This window comes from Triturus cristatus, chromosome 12 (assembly GCF_964204655.1).
Source record: "Triturus cristatus chromosome 12, aTriCri1.1, whole genome shotgun sequence".
Taxonomy (NCBI): Eukaryota; Metazoa; Chordata; class Amphibia; order Caudata; family Salamandridae; genus Triturus; species Triturus cristatus.
The window spans coordinates 716,022,033-716,044,110 of NC_140595.1; the positions used below are offsets into that span (position 1 = coordinate 716,022,033).

Here is a 22,078-nt window from a genome sequence, read left to right on the forward strand (position 1 = left end):
TCCAGGTCATCCAGTACGAGCTAAACTATCTCTATTCCGAAAAGGTAAGCCACTTTATTTGTATTGCCGTTTTGTAAATATACGCATTGAACGTTTTGTATCGTGTTTTGCTAATGTAAAGTGCTGGTGTTTTACTATGTTAACCTTAGCCAACATGTTGGGCGCTTTTATTGTTAGCAAAGTCCGCTCAGTATCTTGATGCCTTTAAATTTTCAAAACCGCGCTTTTATTTACTATCGGCAACGGGAAAATTGACTAACTTATATTGGGCAGGATTTAGAAGGGGCACGCACCCCATATAACCTTAATGTTTATGCTTTTTCCGGGATTATTATATACATTACGGGACCGCTTCGCCATCGTTTGGTATCTTGCTCCCTTTAATTGTCAATGCCGCGATTACTTGCATTTTAAAAAGAAAAACACTTGCTAATAAATATTTGACGGAATTTGTGAGGACCTCGCACACACACCACATTACCTTGCATGCTTTTTGTGTTCGCCGCTATTAATAAATACATTACGGTACCGATTTGCTAGCGTTTCCCGTGTATTGCATACTTAGTGAAGCGCTCTCTGCATAATACACTTTCCCATGCTTTACATTTCAGACTTGCTATTGTTGTCAGGGATCGTACATTTATTAGTTAAAATACAACTTAGAATGCCTTTTGCTTTCGAATCGATGGTTACATTTTTGAGATCATTTATATTAAATACGCTTCATTTCTCTTTTCCTCGACCTGAACTGGAACAGCAGCCATTCTAGACATTACGTGGGTCATCCGGTACGAAGTATACTATCTCTATTGCAAAAAGGTAAGCAAATTCAATTGTATTGCCCTTTTTAAAATAAACTCAACGAACGTTTTCTATCGTGGATTGCTAATGACAAGTACAGTAAATTTCCAATGTTGACCTTTGCAAACATGTTATGTGCTTTATTTATTAGCAAAGTTCGCTGAGTGTCTTAATGGCTTTAAATTTTCAAAGCCGCACTTTTATTTAAAAGCTGCAACGAAAAGATTTACTAGCATATGTTAGGCAGATTTTACAAGGGACACGCACACACACCACATTACATTAATGTTTTACCTTTCGCCGCGATTTATATATACATTACGGTACCGGTTCGCCATCGTTTGGTATCTTGCTGACTTTAAGTTTCGAAGCCGCGATTACAATCGTTGAAAATAAATCACTTGCTAGGAAAGATTTAACACAATTTATAAGGAGCACGCACGCACACCACGTTATTTTGCAGTTTTTGGGTGTTTGCCACTCTTACTATACACATTACGGTACGCGTGTATTGCATACTTTGTGAGGCGCACACTGCATTACAAACGTTTCCCTGGATTGCATTGCACACTTGCTCTGTTGTCCGAAATCGTACAATTATTACTTAAAATACAACTTACAATGCATTTGCCTTTCGAATAGATGGCTAGATTTCAGAAGACATTTGAACTAACTCCCTTTTATTTCTCTTTTCCTTGACCTAAACTGGGAGAGCAGACATTCAAGACATTTCGTGGGTCATCCAGTACGACCAAAACGATCTCTATTGCTATAAGGTAAGCAGCTTCTATTGTATTTCCGTTTACACAATGAACTCACTGAACGTTTTCTGTCGTGTTTGGCTAATGACAAGTGCAGTGGTTTTGCGATCTCAACCTTTGGCAACATGTTAGGCGCTTTGTAGTTACCACAGTGCGCTTCGTATCTGAATGCATTTAAACTTCCGACCCGCGCTTTTTTGTCAAGTTTGCAATAAAATATTTAGTGAGCGTAGATTGGGCAGAATTTAGAAGGGACACACATAGACAGCACATAACCTGGATGCTTTTGGCTTTCGCCAGTATTTCGGTATACATTACGGTACCGCTTCGCCATTGTTGGGTATCCTGCTTATTTTGATTTGTAAGCGTTACGTTTAGATGCCATCATTTTGTTTTTAGCTTAAAACCGAACAGCTTTCGAAACATATTAGTCCTACTTTAACGAATGCACACGCAGTACATTGACTTGCTCTTTTTGCTTGCACCACTAATGCTAGCCTTATTACGGTAACGTTTTGCTTTAGTTTGCCACTTATTTCATCCTCACTGAAACACTCTATGCACAAGATACTTTAACATCGATTGCATTGCAAATTTGCGACTGTTGCCAGTCATCTGCAATTATATGCTAGTATACAATTTTGGCACCCGAGGAATATTAATGCGCTTGATACTTTTTACATGTCTTACGACTGTTTTACTTTTGTTGGCAAAATGTGTTTTGTGATGCGAAACATTTATGTGAAATGTTTTCATATGCATGCCTCCTTTTGGAACTGACTTTTGGCCTATGATTGCAGTTATGGTGCGCGCATTCTATAGATTTGGGTTTATTTCTATTCGTTTGGCTTGACATTTGAATACATTTACCATGTTCCGGTTGGGATTCTTTGCATATGCTTTTAAGGTACATTGTTTACGTATAGGTACCGTCTAAAACGCGTCTTTACCTTACTTAAATCTCTAACGCTTCTATGCTAATGTAACCAACTGAAACAAGTGTGTGATGAGGGGGGCGAAAAGGGGGGGAGGGGGGTTAACCTTATACTAGCAGTGACATTTTGTCATGTGCACTAATGCTAGCCTTATTACGGTAACGTTTGGCTTTAGTTTGCCACTTATTTCATCCTCACTGAAACACTCTATGCATAAGATACTTTAACATCGATTGCATTGCAAATTTGCGACTGTTGCCAGTCATCTGCAATTATATGGTAGTATACAATTTTGGCACCCGAGGAATATTAATGCGCTTGATACTTTTTACATGTCTTACGACTGTTTTACTTTTGTTGGCAAAATGTGTTTTGTGATGCGAAACATTTATGTGAAATGCTTTCATGTGCATGCCTCCTTTTGGATCTGACTTTTGGCCTATGATTGCAGTTATGGTGCGCGCATTCTATAGATTTGGCTTTATTTCTATTCGTTTTTCTTGACATTTGAATACATTTACCATCTTCCGGTTGGAATTCTTTGCATATGCTTTCAAGGTGCATTGTTTACGTATAGGTACCGTCTAAAACGCGTCTTTACCTTACTTAAATCTCTAAGGCTTCTATGCTAATGGAACCAACTGAAACAAGTGTGTGATGAGGGGGGCGCAAAGGGGGGGAGGGGGGTTAAGCTTATACTAGCAGTGACATTTTGTCATGTGATGTTTGTTAGACTTTTGGAGGGGGTGGGAGGGGTTTCACAAAGTACGCTAGCGGGACGAGGTATCCTTTTCTAAATTATTTCATCGCTCCTCGAAGGTTACTTAATTTTAGTGTTTGCTGTACAAACATTGGCGTTCATGTATGTATTACCCGCAGTAATGCAGATACTACTGTGCAATTGTTTTTGGGGAATCACGCGTTGGAAAAAATGCATTTTTTCATTCAGAACATATGGTTCATAGCTTAAAAATGTCATGCACTGTTTGGCATACATCTCTGCTGCCTTTATCTTCAATACTAACCTTTAATATTTGTATACTACATAAATTACTCCTCTCGCTACTCCTTTATGTTTATTACACACTTTATCTTCTTTAATCTTCTCTTTGTTTTCCATGATTTTTCATAATTTACAACTAAAAGTTGACAATAGCTAATGATGAGAAAGTGAGCATGCAGGTGAGAACCAATCTGCTAACTCAAATGGTGTGACTGACGTGAGGCTCTGCAAACGTTTTGTACAAGTTTTACCTTTTGCTATTCCTATTTTCAGCAGTAATAGCGCACACTCGCCACCATGCATTTCACATCATGCATTCTCCAAAACACACGCTACACCACACACTCTTTAGCGCACATTGAAATTCACTCTCTTCTATCCACTCTCTACAGCACACTCATTGTGTGACTTAGTGCGTGTAACTTAGCGCGTGTAACTTAGTGCGTGTAACTTAGCGCAGGTAACTTAGCGCGGGTAACTTAGCGCGGGTAACTTAGCGCGTGTAACTTAGCGCGTGTAACTTAGCGCGTGTAACTTAGCGCGTGTGACGCTCTGTTGCACGCGCTCTGTTGCACGCGCTCTGTTGCACGCGCTCTGTTGCGCGCGCTCTGTTGCGCGCGCTCTGTTGCGCGCGGTCTGTTGCGTGCGCTTTGTTGCACGCACTGTCACACGCTCTCATGCACTATCATTTCACATACTCTTTAGCATACTACTTTTTGTACACATTTTTATATACATCCCCTCAACATGCACCACAGCAAATTTACATCTCTAATGCCTTTATCTTCACTACTATCCTTTATTATTTGTACACTGCATACATTGCTCTTGCTCCTGTCGCTACTCCTTTATGTATGCTACACTATGCCTCTTCTTTATACTCCTCTTTGTTTCCCTTGCTTTTCTCATACTTTCAAACTATAAGTTGACAATAGCTGATGATGAGAAAGTGAGCATGCAGGTGAGAACCAATCTGCAAACTCCAATGGTGTTACTTACGTGAGGCTCTGACAACTTTTTCTGAATTTTTTTCATTTTCCTATCCCTGTTTTCAACAGTAATTGCTCACACTCCACACCATGCATTTTGCACCATGCATTCTCAAAAACACACTTCACACCACACACTCTTTAGCACACATTCTCATTTACACTCTTTTATCCACTCTCTACAGTACTCTCATTGTGTAACTTACCACATGTGGCTTAGCGCAGGTAACTTAGCGCATGTAACTTAGCGCATATGACAGCATGGTGCATATACTCTGTAGCACGCAGTTTAGTTACAGCCTCTATGGCACTCTCTGTACTACCAGCTCTTTACCACAGGCTCTCTGCCACACACTGTATGCCACACACTTTTCTACATGCTATCTTTTGGCAGGCGCTTTCACATACTACCTACTGTACACATTGTAATACACATCTCCTCTACATGCAGCATAGCTAATGCTTCCAACTACTACCTTTATTATCCTCCTATCCTTTACTATCAGTCAAACACTACACACACTACTTTTACTGCTCAAAACTACTTCTTCATGTATAGTACATACTGTCTCTTCTTTATTCACACTTTTTATTCCCTTCTTTTTGGACACTTTCAGCCTATTTGTCAAAAAAAAAAAAAAAACAGAAAGTGAGCATGCACGTGACAACCAATCTGCACAATGCAATGGTGTTACTTATGTCACGCACTGTCAACTTTGTGGGCAACTATTTTCTTTAGCTAGCTGTGTTTTCACCATTAATAGACTATTTTTTGATGCGCACTCTTTCCCGCGCCCTCTTTTCCGCGCACTTTCCAGCGCCCTCTTTCCCGCGCCCTCTTTCCCGCGCCCTCTTTCCCGCGCCCTCCTCCCCGCGCCGTCTTCCCCGCGCCCTCTTCCCCGCGCCCTCTTCCACACGTAGTCTCAATACACATACTTTACTGCACACCATTTTTAGCACACCTCTTAAACATCGTAGCTAATGCTAGCTTTTTTTACTACATGCATAGCCCAAACAGCACCATACATCTCTAATGCCTTTATCTTCACTACTATCCTTTATTATTTGTGCACTGCATACATTACTCTTGCTCCTGTCGCTACTCCTTTATGTATACTACACTCTGCCTCTTCTTTACACTCCTCTTTGTTTCCCTTGCTTTTCTCATACTTTCAAACTATAAGTTGACAATAGCTGATGATGAAAAAGTGAGCATGCAGGTGAGAACCAATCTGCAAACTCCAATGGTGTTACTTACGTGAGGCTCTGTCAACTTTTTCTGAAATTTTTTCTTTTTCCTATCCCTGTTTTCAACAGTAATTGCTCACACTCCACACAATGCATTTTGCACCATGCATTCTCAAAGACACACTTCACACCACACACTCTTTAGCACACACTCTCATTTACACTCTTTTATCCACTCTCTACAGTACTCTCATTGTGTAACTTACCACATGTGGCTTAGCGCAGGTAACTTAGCGCAGGTAAATTAGCGCATGTAACTTAGTGCATATGACAGCATGGTGCATATACTCTGTAGCACGCAGTTTAGTTACAGCCTCTATGGCACTCTCTGTACTACCAGCTCTTTACCACAGGCTCTCTGCCACACACTGTATGCCACACACTTTTCTACATGCTATCTTTTGGCAGGCGCTTTCACATACTACCTACTGTACACATTGTAATACACATCTCCTCTACATGCTGCATAGCTAATGCTTCCAACTACTACCTTTATTATCCTCCTATCCTTTACTATCAGTCAAACACTACACACAATACTTTGATTACTGCTCAAAACTACTTTTTCATGTATACTACATACTGTCTCTTCTTTATTCTCACCTTTTTTTCCACTTCTTTTTGGACACTTTCAGCCTATTTGTCAAAAAAAACCAATAAACAGAAAGTGAGCATGCACGTGACAACCAATCTGCCCAATGCAATGGTGTTACTTATGTAACGCACTGTCAACTTTGTGGGCAACTATTTCCTTTAGCTAGCTCAGTGTTTTCACCATTAATACACTATTTATTTATGCGCACTCTTTCCCGCGCCCTCTTTCCCGCGCCCTCTTACTCGCGCCCTCTTTCCCGCGCCCTCTTTCCCGCACCCTCTTTCCCGCGCCCTCTTTCACGCGCCCTCTTTCCCGCGCCCTCTTACCCGCGCCCTCTTACCCGCGCCCTCTTTCCCGCGCCCTCTTTCCCGCGCCCTCTTTCCCGCGCCCTCTTTCCCGCGCCCTCTTTCCCGCGCCCTCTTTCCCGCGCCCTCTTTCCCGCGCCCTCTTTCCCGCGCCCTCTTCCCCGCGCCCTCTTTCCCGCGCCCTCCTCCCCGCGCCCTCTTTCCCGCGCCCTCTTTCCCGTGCCCTCTTTCCCGCGCCCTCTTTCCCGCGCCCTCCTCCCCGCGCCGTCTTCCCCGCGCCCTCTTCCACACGTACTCTCAATACACATACTTTACTGCACACCATTTGTAGCACACCTCTTAAACATCGTAGCTAATGCTAACTTTTTTTAATAGATGCATAGCCCAAACAGCACCATACATTTGGGGAAAGTGCTCCATGTAGGCATCTCCACCGTAGCACCCCAGAACGATGAAGCCCTGTAAACAAACAAAGATACACAGTTAGTTACAAAACATACAATATGCCTTACCTAAGTCCCGCAAACAACACCATACTTACAAAGGAAAAGCCTCCCTGCATGCCGCCGCACTGGAACGACCCTCACTGCTGAAGACCTGTAACGAAACAGAAAAAAAAAATGAGTTACTTACAATATGCCTTACCTAAGTCCCACAAACAGCACCATACTTACCGAGGAAAGCACTCCCTGCACGCCGCTGCACCGGAATGACCCACACCGCTTAAGCTCGAGAAACAAAAAGTTAGATAAAAAGCAAGCAAACAACAAAACAGCCAAAAAACATAGCACATTGCTTGCCATACTGCTTCAGGAAGAATTTGCCTCACAGTCATAAACATAAGCTGGAAAAGGCCAAAGATAAAATAGAAGAAACATGCCCACCATCAAATATGGGTCCGGCTGGGCAAAAGAGAAAAGTTGCAAAAAAAGACACCCATGATTCTGAAGAGCGTGGGGCAGGCTGAGGGAAACTTCCTCAACAAATGCTTGCTATGGGAAAGGGGAGAGAAAAGAGTTGGGCCAAAAAAAACAATACATAGATGGCTGTGCACACTCAAATAATGTATTATTGCTTTTAAAGAAATGAGCAAAATGGGAAGTTTGCATGGAGTACTTAAATTCACGATTGGATGAAGCAGTGTGTATGTGTAGGTTTATGTAAATGCCTGTGTGACATCGTGAAAATGTGAATATAAACCACATTTGGCATTAGCTATTGATGGGGAAGTAAGCATGCACATGCAAAACAATCGGAAAAGTCGAATGGTGTTAATAACATGAGGCGCTGGCAACTTTTACGTTAGAGCAGTTGAATTTATTAGATAGCAATATAGTTTAGTTTTCTACAAACAGTCTTGCGTTTGCACTGTTTACCATACAATCTTTAACATGCACTCTTTAACATGCTATATTTTACAGAATACAATTTTAAGCGCGCTTTTTTAGAGACACCTCCTCTACATATATCATACTTAATGCCTACATTTAGACTACTGTTGGTCGTTAGACGCGCCTCTTTTTAATCCTTTTTTTGGGGAACTTTCAAGCTATATGCTGCCGAATTTTAACAATGAAGAAGTGAACATACAAGTAAAGTATTTGGCAAACCTCAATAGTGTTACTGACATTAAACACTCAACACTACCAGGGGATTTGGACTTTGCCTATGTCAATTTTTCCAGCAATAATATACTTTAATCCTCTACAAACACTCTTTTGCACGCACACTGTTGCACGCACTCTGTTGCATGCACTCTGTTGCATGCACTTCTTAAATGCTCTCTGCCATGCGCTCTATCATGCACTATGCTTTTACATACTCTTTACCATACTACCTGTTGCACACCTTTTTAAGTACATCTCCTCAACATACACCACATCTAATGCTTACATCACTACTGACCTTTATCCTCAACACTATCCTTTACAATTTAACACTACATACATTACTCTTACTCCTCTCGCTACTCCTTAACGTAAAAGACACACTGCCTCTTCTTTACTCTCCTCTTTGTTTTCGTTTCTTTTTCATATTTTAAACCTAAACGTTGACAATAGCTGATGATGAGAAAGTGAGCATGCAGGTGAGAACCAATGTGCAAACTACAATGGTGTTACTTACGCGATGCTCTGTCAACTTTTTATACAATTATTTCCTTTTACTAACCCTGTTTTCAACAGAAATTGCGCACACACCACAGCATGCATTTTACACCATGCATTCTCCAAAACACACTCCACAACACACACTCTTTAGCACACATTCTCATTCACACTCTTTTAGCCACTCTCTACAGTACTCTCATTGTGTAACTTGACACATGTGGCTTAGCAACTGTGACTTAGCGCAGGTAACTTAGCGCGTGTAACTTAGCGCATATGACAACATGGTGCATATACTCTGTAGCACGCACTATATTTACAGCCTCTATGGCACTATCTGTACTACCAGCTCTTCACCACAGCCTCTCTGCCACACGCTCTATGCAACCCACTTCCCTACACGCTGTCTTTTGGCATACACTTTAACATACTACCTATTGTGCAAATTGTAATACACATCTCCTCTACATGCACCCTAGCTAATGCTTATAACTCTACTACCTTTATTATCCTCCTATCCTTTACTATCAGGCAAACACTACACACACTACTCTTACTGCTCTTTCTACTCCATGTATACTACATACTGTCTCTTCTTTATTCTCACTTTATTTTCCCCTACATTTTTGACACTTTCAGCCTATTTGTTGGCAATAACTAATTTTGAGAAAGTGAGCATGCACATGACAACCAATCTGCACAATGCAATGATGTTACTTATGTAAGGCACTGTCAACTTTTTGGGAAAGTTTTTCCTTTACGTAGCACAGTGTTTTCACCATTAATAGACTATTTCTTTATGCACCCTCTTCCCTGCCCCCTCTTCCCCGCCCCCTCTTCCCCGCCCCCTCTTTCCCCGCGCCCTCTTCTCGCGCCCTCTTCTCGCGCCCTTTTTCCCGCGCCCTCTTTCCCGCGTCCTCTTTCCCGCACCCTCTTCCCCGCCCCCTCTTCCCCGCCTCCTCTTTCCCCGCGCCCTCTTTCCCCGCCCCCTCTTTCCCTTTCCCTCTTTCCCCGCCCCCTCTTTCCCCGCCCCCTCTTTCCCCGCCCCCTCTTTCACCGCCCCCTCTTTCACCGCCCCCTCTTTCCACGCGCCCTCTTTCCACGCGCCCTCTTTCCACGCGCCCTCTTTCCACGCGCCCTCTTTCCACGCGCCCTCTTTCCACGCGCCCTCTTTCCACGCGCCCTCTTTCCACGCACCCTCTTTCCACGCACCCTCTTTCCTTTGCCATGCACTCTGTTGCATGCATGCTGTTGCATGCATGCTGTTGCATGCGCTCTGTTGCACACGCTCTGTTGCACGCGCTCTGTTGCACACACTCTGTTGCACACACTCTTTTGCACACACTCTTTTGTACACACTCTTTTGCACACACTCTTTTGCACACACTCTTTTGCACACACTCTGTTGCATGCACTTCTTAAATGCTCTCTGCCACACACACTCTCATGCACTATGATTTTACATAATCTTTAGCATACTACCTGTTGCACACATTTTTAGGTACATCTTCTCAACATGCACCACAGCTAATGCTTACATCTCCACTCTCTTTATCCTCACTACTATCCTTTAAAATTGTACTGTACATACATTACTCTTACTCCTCTTGCTACTCCTTGACGTATGACACACTGCCTCTTCTTTACTCTCCTCTTAGTTTTCCTGGCTTTTTCAAACTTTGAACATTTAAGTTGACAATAGCTGATGATGAGAAAGTGAGCATGCAGGTGAGCACCAATCTGCAAACTCCAATGGGGTTACTTACGTGAGGCTCTGTCAACTTTTTCTCAAAGTTTTTCAGTTTCCTATCCCTGTGTTTAATTGTAATAGCACACACTGCTTTTTACACCATGCATTCTCTATTATACATTCTGTACCACACATTCTTTAGCACACATTCTCATTCACACTCTTTTAGCCACTCTCTACAGTACTCTCATTGTGTAACTTGACACATGTGGCTTAGCAACTGTGACTTAGCGCAGGTAACTTAGCGCGTGTAACTTAGCGCATATAACAACATGGTGCATATACTCTATAGCACGCACTATATTTACAGCCTCTATGGCACTCTCTGTACTACCAGCTCTTTACCACAGCCTCTCTGCCACACGCTCTATGCAATACTACACGCTGTCTTTTGGTATGCACTTTAACATACTAGCTACTGTGCAAATTATAATACACATCTCCTCTACATGCACCCTAGCTAATGCTTACAACTCTACTACCTTTATTATCCTCCTAGCCTTTACTATCAAGCAAACACTACACACACTACTCTTACTGCTCTTTCTACTCCATGTATACTACATACTGGCTCTTCTTTATTCTCACTTTATTTTCCCCTACATTTTTCACACTTCCAGCCTATTTGTTGGCAATAACTAATGATGAGGAAGTCAGCATGCACATGACAACCAATCTGCACAATGCAATGATGTTACTTATGTAAGGCACTGTCAAATTTTTAAGAAAGTTTATCCTTTAGATAGCTCAGTGTTTGCACCATTAATAGACTATTTCTTTATGCACCCTCTTTCCCCGCGCCCTCTTTCCCCGCGCCCTCTTTCCCCGCGCCCTCTTTCCCCGCGCCCTCTTTCTCCGCGCCCTCTTTCCCCGCGCCCTCTATCCCCGCGCCCTCTTTCCCCGCGCCCTCTTTCCCCGCGCCCTCTTTCCCCGCACCCTCTTTCCACGCGCCCTCTTTCCACGCGCCCTCTTTCCACGCGCCCTCTTTCCACGCGCCCTCTTTCCACGCGCCCTCTTTCCACGCGCCCTCTTTCCACGCGCCCTCTTTCTACGCGCCCTCTTTCCTTTCCATGCGCTCTGTTGCATGCATGCTGTTGCATGCGCTCTATTGCACGCGCTCTGTTGCACACTCTCATGCACTATGATTATACATAATCTTTACCATACTACCTGTTGCACGCATTTTTGTGTACATCTTCACAACATGCACCAGAGCTAATGGTTACATCTCTACTGTCTTTATCCTCACTACTATCGTTTAAAATTGTACTGTACATACATTACTCTTACTCCTCTCGCTACTCCTTGACGTATGACACACTGCCTCTTCTTTACTCTCCTCTTTGTTTACCTAGCTTTTTTCAAACTTTAAACCTTTAAGTTGACAATAGCTGATGATGAGAAAGTGAGCATGCAGGTGAGAACCAATCTGCAAACTCCAATGGGGTTACTTACGTGAGGCTCTGTCAACTTTTTCTCAAAATTTTTCAGTTTGCTGTCCCTGTTTTCAACTGTAATAGCACACACTGGCCACAATGCTTTTTACACCATGCATTCTCTATTACACATTCTGTACCACACACTCTTTAGCATACATTCTCATTCACAATTTCTTCCATCTACTCTTACAGCACACACATTCTGTGACTTCACACATGTGGCATGACACGTGTTACTTTGCGCCTCTGCCTTAGCCCCTGTACCTTAGCGCATGCGCCAATATGTTGCATAATTCCGTGCTGCAGACTACCATGGGATGAATTATGTGAAGCACTGACAAGTTTTATTGCCTTTGTTTTTGTACCGTACTGTTTGTCTTTTTTATTTAAATATTTTACTCTAAGAAAAACACTCTACTACTCTTTTCTTCACATTCTGCTACACATTCTCGATGTACACTTTTTTGGCTACACATTGTCTACACTATGCTACATTTTACAACACTTTTTCTACCATACTCGACAGAAACCTTACACTACAAACCATCTCCATATTATTACATCTGTATTGCTCTTTGGGATACAATTTCTACTTGTGTTTTCCCTCTATTACATCTACCAACTTTATGAGCCATGCAAAAATTACTTAATTTCGTTACTATTGACAACTTACTGTATATTACTATGCTAAATCAACATTAATACTTGTTTTTATTCTTCCATAGATAACTGTGAGAAGTTGCGCATTCTTTTTCAAGGCATCAAGGTGAAAGTATCTTAATTTATTGTTGATACACCAGCCTATGGTGAAAACAAATCAGTTGGGATCATTAGAATATATATATATTTTTTTTGAAACATACTCATTGTTTTCAGCATGCATAACCTCTGTTAGCGATAGCTATAGGCTGTTGAGAAAGTCTAGTGCTTACAAATCCGTAAACATCATTCACAGACTATTTAAGAAACACTGACCTTTGCTTAAAGCACAACATTCGTGGAAACACTACAAGCGTATAGAAACACACAACAAATGCATGCTTAGAAAACACTTCTATTCATTTTAGATTCCTATGCATATAGCATAAATTTAATAAAGTATACATCTAACCTATCTCACAGAAATTAGTTTGCTGAACAGCATCTATTTATTACTTACTGTTATTAGCAGCACAAGGGAAGTTGCATGAACCTGGTATAGCTATACAAATAAATAGTAACTACTCAGAAAAGTTAGAAAGTGTATATAAATTTTAATATATGCTAGTTAGCATTATACTTGTATAGAAGCATACAGATATATAGTCCATACAAGAAACTTACAACACTAAAATACAGCATCCAAAGAACGCTACAATACAAACCTATAATAGGTAGTTTAATACCGGCAGTTTATTTGAACAATATTTTGGTGTCGCTATTAATATCATGGAAATACTGCAGGCAGCTTATCATCAAGGGCATAACAAATTTTCTCCTACTTCGCGGGGCAAACAATGTTTGCCAAACAGCACATTCGCAATCATACACAATAGCTACAAACCTGCTAATACATGGACTGTAGAAGATTTACATGCCATTATGGACTTAGGGGATGCTTTATATATAGATATGCATTCCATAAATCAAGAACAGCTTATGCATCCTGATGATTTACCAAATTATATCCAACACAATGACACTATCTATTCGCTTAAGCTTAAACAACCTTCTTATGGGGATATACTGAAACAGTTTGACCCATCTTCGCCAAATATGCAAACAGTATTGAGAGCTGCACTCAATTTGCATTGCGGTGTTTTACTTTGCATGGATATGTATGTTATAGCTATTATGCACAGTGAAAATTCATACTTTGTATTTGACTCGCATAGCCGTGACACCACAGGAATGCCTCACCCAAATGGGACATGTATTACCATACAAATATCATTTGAAGGGCTTATACAGTACATAACAAATCTGGCATATAGTCTAAAGCGACCCAATAGTAATTACTTACCATATGAATTAACTCCAATAGATATAATTCCAATTAAAAAAGATTCACTACATAAGGCAATGCTCATAGCAGAAAAAAATGCAAGTGCCATATTACACAAGCATATTTATGTGCATTCTACTAAAGCATGTACAGATTTATTCACACACACATTAAGAACTCGCATACAAAATGAAAGAGATTGCCTCCAAAGATCAAAGGCAGGTACTCTTCAGCCATCAGCATCATTAGCTACTGATCAGCATATTCCCCCCTCACAAAATTGCATTGTGCCTATAACAACTGCACAACTGACGCTACCTACCTGCACTAGCATAGATACAACAGAATATGCAAGTAACTCACATAATACTCCGACATACGCAAATATACTTCGAAATACACTTAGACACAACACAAGAGTCACGAGTTGTGATACAAAAAACATACAGACACAAAACATCACAGGCTCAACAAGTGATTTGCATAATAACGCATATATACAAAGCTCCCATCCTACAAACAAACCTAACACTCAGGGTAACAAAATACTTAGCCCAAAAAATAACCCCAAGACTATATTGTCCAAAATGCATATTAACATCAAGAACAACATAGAACAAACTTTTTGGCCACAAACACAACAACATATAAATGTCGTAAATAGTACAGACAAACAGCAAACACAAACAAATCTTACACTACCATCAAGGTGTACACAATCTATACAAAATAGTCTATTTGCTATTCTACATAACTACTGTAAACCCGCACATAGTTGGGATAGTCAAGACTTGCAATCTATTATGGGACTTGGAAATGCACTATATATTGAAATGCAGTCAATTAATAAAGAAAATTGTATGCAACCACAATATTTACCCAATTACATAGAGCACAATAGCGTTATATATGCAATTAAGCAAAAAAAGAGCATAACGTTGGAGGAAAAGCAAACAGAAATGCAAAATGCAAGGCTTTTGAGAACCCTTACTTCAATTCATTGGAACAGTGGTATATTGATTTGTTTTAATGCATACACTATTTCAATATTCAAAACGATTCATGCATACTTTGTATTTAATTCAAATAGCCAAAATGAGGAATTAATACCTCCTGCTAAGGGGACCTCTATTGCTTTACAAATCAAATCACCTGAGCAGGTTATTGATTACATCAGAACGTTGGCTCTCCAGAACAAAGTACCACATTCATTAAGTTTTACTTTATACTTCACTCCAGTTACAGTACGCAAAATTAGCAAATTGTCACTTGAGACAACACAAAGAAAACATAGAGAGAAAAAAGTTACACCTATAAGAGACATGTATATCCATACTACTAAGTTAACTCTACATGCCTCTATACATATCACACCTATAGAGTTACAACTAGAAAATACAATTACAGAAACACTCAACAGCGATAGGCAAATGCATACAGAGAATTCCACAACCACAAGTCATATTGAATCTATCATAGCTATTAACAATCCCAATCCAATAACAAACACATTTACACATAATGCTGGGATTCACAATGAACCAAATGCAATAGAAGTACAACCAAATAACTGTAACAGAAAAAGATTGCATGAACAAGAAACAGAAAATGCACTTAATGCCACAAATATAACATCTTTGACAAATGCCACAATTAGTACTTTCCATGCACAAATTAAATATGGCCCAGAGTATGCTTGCAGTATTTGCAATCAGTTATGGCATAAACAAAGTTTTCAAACAACGCACAAGTTAAAAAAAAGGGCTAAATTCATAGAATGTAACATTAGTCAATATCAAACAGAAGATATATGCCGGACATGTTACAACTATATTGCCAAGGACAAAATACCACCATGTTCTTTCTATAATGGGATGACATTTCCTGATATCCCACCTGAATTACACTTGCATAATTTAGAAGAGAGATTAGTATCGCCAAGAATACCTTTTTTACAAATCAGAACGCTGCCGCGAGGCTTCCAAAAATCTCTCTCAGGTGCAGTAGTTAACGTTCCTGCCGATGTTATGACAACTGTAACTGTTTTACCAAGACAAATTAATGATAACATGACGATTCCAATAAAATTAAAACGCAAATTAAGCTATAAATCCTATACCCATTTCGAAAATGTAAGGCCAAACAAAGTAAAGCGTGCAGCTCTATATTTAGCAACTACTAGCAGTATGTTCCAAGAATATGGAGTCACTGTTAATAAAGATTGGGAATATACACCAGAGAATATGCCACCTTGTAATGACACTTCTGATGCAAACAATACATCAGATTCATCAGACAACATTGCAGCTGGGAATTTAGATACTATGCTAACTAATGAAACTATAACTACAGAAAGCATTAACATTATTAACTTGGCACCTGCAGAATATAACACACCAAGGGGTCTATATGAAGACAAAGATTCTGAATATTTAGCTTTCCCCACTATTTTTTGTGGGAAGCGAAGGCCAACAAACAAAGAAAGGCATGTACCAATACATTACAGTACAATATGTCAATGGGAATTAAGAAGTTATGATTTAAGAGTAGCAAAGTCCATGACAAATGTTTTCTTCAAATTGAAAAAGTTGCATATTAAGCAAATACAGAGCAAAATATACATCTCACTTAGAAAATATTTTACCAATGGTAACATTATTACAGCAAAAGACATCAAACAAAAATTAGATAGCATTTTCCAATTTAATGAGGGATATAAAATACTAAAAACAATACGTGGCTCACCACCATATTGGGAGCAATGCAAAAAAGACTTATTTGCTATGATAAGACAATTAGGGATACCAACATTTTTTTTAACATTATCAGCAGCAGAAACTAAATGGTATCATTTAATCAACATACTATTACGCACTGAGAAAAAAAAAGAATGTACAGAAGAAGAATTCAAAAAAATGTCATGGGAGGAAAAATGCAAATTAATACAGAGAAATCCCATTACTTGTGCCCGACATTTTGACTTTCAAGTTAGAAAATTCTTTAATTGTATATTACTGCATAAAAGTAACCCAATTGGCAAGGTGATAGATTACTTTTATAGAGTAGAATTTCAACAAAGAGGATCACCACATATACATGCTATAATATGGATTGAAAGAGCTCCACAGTATGAAACTTCAGAAGTTACTACTGTTACAGCTTTTATAGATAAATATATAACCTGTGCAAAACAACAAGATACAAATATCGAGCCTTTATTGCCACTACAAAAGCATGGACATACCAAAAATTGTCGTATTAAACATAAAAGAACATGCAAATACCAGTACCCAAAATATCCAATGCCAGAAACTTTTATACTGGAACCATTACCACTAGACAAAACTGATCAAGAGCTCTTACAGAAAATCGAACTAATCCACCTAACTATGAACACGCAAGAGTTCTCACATTATTCCTTTGAACAGTTTTTAGATACAATGAAACTAGATCTAAGTCAATATGTTAGATGTATACGCTGCATTATAGAAAAAAATACAATTTTCCTAAAAAGAACACCAGCTGAATGCTTTATTAATAACTACAATACGACAATTTTACAAGCATGGCAAGCAAACATTGATATACAATACATCTTAGACGCATATGCATGTGCCGTATATATAGTATCATATATTAGTAAATCACAGCGTGGAATGAGCAAGTTGATTGCACAAGCAGCAAAAGAAGTTTATCACAATCCAAGCATAAAAGAGCAGCTTAAGCATATAGGTAACAAATTCCTGAACTGTACAGAAATAAGCGCGCAAGAAGCAGCCTATCTTATACTTCAAATTCCTTTACGCAAAAGTTCTAGATCGTATGTTTTCATTAATACAAGCCCTCCAGAAAAGCGTACCTACTTATTAAAAGACATTGAGACTATAAATTTGTTACCTGATACATCCAATCAAATACAATATGATAATGTAATAGTAAAGTACAGCAAACGTCCTACAGATTTGGAAACGTGTACATTAGCTGACTATGCATCTATGTATCATGGAAATCATAAAAATAGAAAGCAGAAAAATGCAACAGACCATGATAATTTCCTCACCGAAAACAACTTTTATAGCTCGGATGAGGAAGAACTTGAAATTAATATACCAAATAAAACTGCAGAAACAGATTATACAAAGCGGCAAAAACAAAAAATATTTCGGTATTGCAGGTTTAATAAAAAAAATGACCCTGAAAATTATTACAGAGAATTGCTAATGCTTTATTATCCCTGGAGAGTAGAAAATCAAATTATTGGTAATAAGGAAACATATTATGAAAAATACCTAGAACTTCAAAATATAGTTGACGCTAATCATACTAAGTATAATAGGCATAATACCCCTTTAACACCTAATGCCAATGGAGACTGTACATTGGACGCATTACTTATACCTCCAATGGATATAGAAACTGACGAAAACATTTGTCCTGAAGTTCAAACAAATGAACCAGTATTATATGACTTATCATTTGATTTAGGCATTAGAAGTACAAGTAATGATGAACTTTTAACCAATAATATAATGCCAGATGACCAATATCACAGTTTGATGCAAAATCTTACAGATGAGCAACTTAACTTTATATACCATCACTTGCATTGGATAAAAACCAAAGAAACACCTTGCTATACGTTTTGCACAGGTGGTGCAGGAGTAGGGAAAAGCTTCCTTATAACAGCCCTTTACCAAACATTACTACGCTATTACAATACCAAAGCAGGGGAAAATCCTGATAACATTTATGTATTGCTTACAGCTCCAACAGGCAAAGCAGCACATAACATCCATGGTAAAACGCTACATAGTACATTCAAAATACCAGTTTCGCAATCGCTATCTCATAAACCACTCACTCATGAGAACAGGAGTGCACTTCAAAATGAATTATTGCATCTTAAATTGCTAATAATTGATGAAATATCAATGGTAGGGGCAAATCTTTTCAATTTTATACATAACAGGTTACAAGAAATTAAAATGTCCAAACTCCCTTTTGGTGGGATATCCATATTAGCTATTGGAGATTTTTATCAGTTAAAACCAGTATTTGACACATACATATTTGAAAATTCTAGGCATTCATACAGACCAGTAAGTACAAATTTATGGCAAACACACTTTAAGTTGTTTGAATTAACAAAAATTATGAGACAGCTAAATGACTTACCATTTGCTCAATTACTAAATAGATTAAGAGAAGGAAAACAAACTAATGACGATATTATACAAATACAAACACGCGAGCAAGACCCACCCCAAAACATTACCAAAACCATCCCTTATATAATGGCAACAAACAAAGAGGTTAATAATATTAATAATGAAGTTTTGTTACAACATATAACAAAATACCCTGTATACACATCAACCGCAATAGATACAGTTGCATCTGACCTAAGCGAAATTGTAAAAAAAGAAATACTAATGCAATTACCTGCAGATGCAACTAAGACCATGGGCCTGCCATTTATATTGCATATTGCATTAAAATTACGATACGATCTAACATGCAATATCAATGTTAACGATGGCTTAACAAATGGTGCAACAGGTATAGTTGAATTAGTAGAAACTATCAATAGCATTCCAAATGTGATATGGATTCTTTTTGATAAAGAAAATGTTGGCAAATTAACAAGACAGGAAAATAGGCACATATATCACAGTAACATTTCACCTCATTGGACACCAATTCATGTTATCTCTAGACATTTTCAATTTACACAAAAATTTATAACAATAATACGCAAGCAATTCCCACTACGCCAATCATCTGCACGTACTATACATAGAACACAAGGAGAAACTATTGAACCACTTTACATCCATTTTAACAATAGTAAAATACATCATTTGCATTATGTTGCTTTAAGCAGAGCAAAATCATTAGAAAACATATATATTAAAAACTTTCAGCAGGACAAAATAGTTGTGCACCCAAAGGTTCATGAAGAAATGGCCCGCTTAAGGACAGATATGCTATTAGAAATATCAATACCACAATTATGTAATTATCTGCTAAACTTTAATGTTATTGTACACAACATACGTTCACTACAAAAAAATCACAAAGCTATACAAGCCGACACAAATATCATGAAGGCAGATATTATATGTCTCAATGAAATAAACACAACTAGGGAAGGGAACAGTCATTCATTAGATATTGACCACTATCATCTGATGCTATTTGATAAATTCCATAATCAAAATACCAAGCATGGGATTGCTATTTATTACAAGAAAAATATTTGCCTTTTGCCAATTTATGAAACACAGCACGAAATTGACATTTTACATTTTACTTTATTTATAAAGAATTGTGATTACTTATTTGTGATAATATACAAACCACCACATGTACAACTACAAAAACTTTTTCAAGTGTTAACTAGCGTATTGAGCTTTTACCCAAACTACAAATATATAATAATGGGCGACTTCAACATAGATTTAGCACAAGTATCACATAATGCAACACTACTTTTAGAATACATGCAAAACCAATTTCAATGTCACCAAAAAATACAAAACTACACAACAGACTACAATTCAACCTTAGACCATATATATGTTAATGAAGAGATAACTCACTTTGGTATACTAGAGTCCTACTATAGCGATCACAAAGCATTATGGGTAGCTATTTAATAAGCTGAAATTATCAATTGGTATGTTATTTTGCTTTAGGGATTTCCTTTCTTTACATGCTAGATTCAGAAGGTCTACTTACATTATTTGTCTCGTTGCAGATGATTTCTATACAAGAAATTAAGGAAACCAAACACGAGGAAAGCAAACCGTATCAAAAAGCAATACGAGCCAACATAGTCAAATGCTCTGCAAAAACACACTACAAAAACGCTAAGCAAGAAAATAAGATTTTATTCCACATTGCTCTTGCTGATGAAAGTGGGTCCATTAAAGGAACTTGCTACAATGATGATTTTTTCAAGCTAACAAAAGAAGGGAATGGAATTATAATTCGGAATTTTATAAACAAGAACAATGTCATCATCTTAACGAAACAAACAAAGATTTCGAGAATGCCACCATTAACGCTCCCGGAAACAATTACCCAAGAAGCAGTATATTTGCTACAGCCGCCTGCACCCCCAGTTTCTCCAATAAAAACTATAAGAAAAGCTAATTTACGGACATTGATGAGCATATTAGGGACAATATCAGAGGTACGTATCATAAAAAAATTAAGGTGCTTAACTATTGCATGTAGTAGTCTGTAAACTTACATACTATCAGCAACACTATCTGCCACACACACTTTGTAATCACACTCTTCAAACCACTATACCATACATTCAAAACCCATTTAGTAACTGCAACTCTTTAAAACACACACTATTAGCAGCACACTTTACTATAAACTATATACAACACTCACTCCAACACACATACTATCTACAAACATTTCAAGTAATAGCTGTTGCTTACTCCTTTTACACACACCACAAGGTTACATATAGTTAAAAACGGACACTCTCTATCTCATTCATTGCTACTTAAACTTTGCCAATACTCTGTAGTACAATCTACTACAAGCATACAACAATATTTTATAGAGAAATAACATCTAAAGGCTATATTTAGGACTAATCGATTTAGAAACTCAAATAGAATACACAACATTGCTGCTAATAGCACTATACTTACTGCACAACACATACAATATCCTAGCAACTCTACTCGCTCATTTTACAATCTAAATTATATTATACTAATATAATTTACGAAAAAAAACATTAACATCTGTAAAAATACACATCGGACACTAAATGCACTGTAAAGTGTTGATTACATGGAACAGTCCCACAAGTTTCAAACATGTAAAGTATTTTTACTATTTATTTCAAACACTTGTAAAAATGATAGCTATACAAAATATCATCATCTACTCTTTTATGTGCACTCTCCTACAAATTATATCATATATATACTTCCATACAAAAGTCTCTAACGCACACTCTCTAACATACACACTGTAGCACACACTATTACACAACTAATACACCACAACAATCAACAAACTTTTCACTCGCATGTTCTCTCCAATAAACAAAGATACAGCACAAGTGTATACTATCTATGCAAGAACCAATAACAATGATTGTTTATCAAATTTAACAGGAGGAAGAAA

General features: G+C 38.4%; 1 long non-coding RNA gene across 1 annotated transcript; it reads left to right on the forward strand.

Moving 5' to 3' along the window:
* Positions 1-468: 468 nt before the first annotated feature.
* Positions 469-20,746, forward strand: LOC146780434 (uncharacterized). Its single transcript, XR_014972223.1, has 4 exons — positions 469-819; positions 1,519-1,577; positions 12,657-12,697; positions 20,676-20,746. It is a non-coding gene; the product is annotated as an uncharacterized LOC146780434 (long non-coding RNA).
* The last annotated feature ends 1,332 nt before the right edge of the window (positions 20,747-22,078 follow it).